Genomic DNA, 3,240 nt, shown 5'->3' on the forward strand with positions numbered 1-3,240 from the left:
AAACTCAGTTGCTATACCAGTATCACATTGTCCTGATCACTGTATCTTTATATTAATTTCTGAAATTGCAAAGTATGACTCTTTCAATTTTGCTCCTCTTTTTCAATATTGTTTTGGCTATCAAGGTCCCTTGCAATTCCATACGAGTTTTAGGATTAGATTGTTTATTGATGCAAAAAGAACAGTTGAAAATTTAATAAGGATTACATTGAATCAGATCACTTTGGGAACTGTTATCATCTTAATTAACAATGTCAAGTGTACTACCCAATAACATGGAATGTCTTTATTTATTTAGGACTTCTTTTTTTTTTTTTAAGTTGTGTTTTTTTTTTGGTACAAGTGTTGTACTTTCATGGTTAAATTTACATAAATAACTCCTACAACTGAACAATAAAGAAGACCAACACTCAAGAAAATATAGACAAAGGGCTTGAAGAATATATACAAACAGACAAAAAGCACTTGAAAAGATGCTCGGGAACGGTAGTCTTTAGGAAAATGTAATTCAAAACTACAATGACATACCACTTCACAGCTACTAGGACAGTTAAGTATGTGTATGTGTGTGTGACTATGTGGGTGTGAGTACATATGTGTTGGTTATATATAACACAAAAAACAACAAGTGTTATTGTACATAACAAGTGATTATGTACAGAATTACGAACCCCATATGCTGTTGGTTGGAATGTAAGACATGCAGCCACTTGGAAAAGTTTGGCAGATCATCAAGAAGGTAAACACAGAGTTGCCATATAACCTAGAAATTCTAAGAATTGAAAACATATGTTCATGCAAAGATTTCAATACACATTTTCACAGAGGATCAGGCATTAAGAGCCAAATATCAGAAACAACACATGTAACCTTTAAGTGATGAATGGATAGACAAAATGTGGTACAGGTATATTTCACTTTATTGTGCTTTGCTTTGTTGTATTTTGCATATACTACATTTCTCACAAGTTGAACATTTGTGACAATCCTGCATCAAGCAATTCTAATTGGCTATTTTTCCAACAGCATTTGTTCCTTTCTGCATCACATTTTGGTAATTCTCACAATATTTCAAGATTTTTCATTATGATATATTTATTATGGTGGAGAAAGCTTTAGTGGTATAGATAGAATACCAAACCAGCCACAATATTCCCTTAAACCAAAGCTTACCACAGAGGAAGGCCCTAATTTTCTTCAATTCTGTGAAGGCAGGAAGAGGTGAGAAAGCTACAGAGGAAAAAAAAAAAGTCTGAAGTGAGAAGAGATTGGCTCATGAGGTTTAGGGAAAGAAGCCATTTCCATAACATTAAAGTATGCAGTGAAGCAGCAAGCACTGATGTAGTACCTGAAGTGAGTTATCCAGAAGACCTAGCTAAGATAATTAATAACAGCGACAATATTAAACCACACACTTTCAATGCAGATGAAAAAGACTTATAGTTGATGAAGATGCTATCTAAGCTGTTTATTCCTAGCAAAGATGAGCTAATGAGTTGACTTCAAAGGATCAAAGTCTAGCCTGACTCTCTTATTAAGCTTAAGGCAATGCTCATTCATCATTCTGAAAGACCTAGGCCTAAGAATTATGCTAACACTACTCTGCCTGTGCTCTATAAATAGAATAACAAAGTCTGGATGACAGCACCTTTGTTTACAACATGGTTTACTAAATATTTTAATCCACTGTTGAGACCTGCTCCTCAGTTAAAGATTCCTTTCAAAATATTGCTGCTCATTGACAATGCACCTGGCCATTCGAGTTCTGATGGAGAGGTACAATATGGATAATGTTGTTTTCATGACTGCTAACACAACAATCATTCTGAAGCCCTTGGATCAAGGGGTAATTCTGACTTTCAAGTCTTATAATTTTAAAAATGCACTTCATAAGGCTAGAGATGCCATGGATACTGATTTCTCTAATGGATCTGGGCAAAATAAATGGAAATTTTTCTGGAAAGGCTTTACCACTCTAGGTGCCACTAAGAATATTCATGATTCATCGCAAGGGGCCAAAAGAGTCAACATGAACAGGAGTTTAGAAGAAGTTGACTGAAACTTATAGTATTTATAAATATCAGTTATTTTTCTGTGTAGAAACAATTGAGCCCTGGGTTTTGGTCAGAATCATTTCTATTATACTAGTGAGAATGAATCTTGGAAGAAATTCAAAGTCTGATTTACTTATTTCTGTGATTGGGGATCTTCTCATACTTTAAACCATTTATAAATTAAAAATTACTGATTCATTCTAGTTGTGTCAATGTAATGAAATTTATTAATGTATCTTACATAAAAGCATATATAATCATTTTAATCCCATAAATTTGGACAACAATTGACAAAGCATATATAGAATATCTGTATCATGCTTAATAATTTCCCTGGCCTCTTCAGGGTCATTCCCTTTACTCTCCATGGAAAAATTCAAAATGTACCACATTTTGTCTATCCATTCATCACTTAAGGTTACATGTGTTGTTTCTCATATTTGGCTCTTAATGCCTGATCCTCTGTGAAAATGTGTATTGAAATCTTTGCATGAACATATGGATTCAGATATACACAGATGTCTTTTGGGCACTTCAATTACTTTTACTTTTTCTGGAATTTCTTATAAAAGAAATAACAAATTGTGAAATTTAATTTCACAATTGGAGGATCACCCATTATATTCTATGCATGCTTAAATTATTTCCTTTTTGCTAATGTTATTTGGCAAATCTAAATTTACCATATTTGTTTTAACAAATTCAGAATCTCTGGCATACTTTTGTTATAGCCAGTCTTCCCTCCCCACCCACACATTGGTATTCTTTTTCTCTGTGGAATATCTCCACAAGACTCAATGATTTGTTTTAATTAGTATCATAATCAAGTACACACTACATTCTGAAATGCCAGTCCCTAAAGCATATATCCTCCCATAATGTCCTTCTGAAATAAGTGTCAAAGGAAAATTAATTGGGCGTGAGGGTTATTCCCCTATTCTTTGTTGACTCTACTCCTCAATTACCATTCTCCATGGCAGTTGGAATTACAGAATTACACCAATTGTCTTTAGAGGAAAAGATACATGTAAGAAGTAAGAAGGAAGGATACATGAAAAGAAACACCATTCACCATTTTGTTGCTGTTTTTGACATCTCATCCCAACTTCTTAATTAACATCTTCTACTCTCTTTTTAGATGAAGCATGTTGCAAGACAACCTACTTTTCTCCTTTGTGCTACTATC

Source organism: Mustela nivalis (assembly GCF_964662115.1).
Source record: "Mustela nivalis genome assembly, chromosome: 7".
NCBI lineage: Eukaryota > Metazoa > Chordata > Mammalia > Carnivora > Mustelidae > Mustela > Mustela nivalis.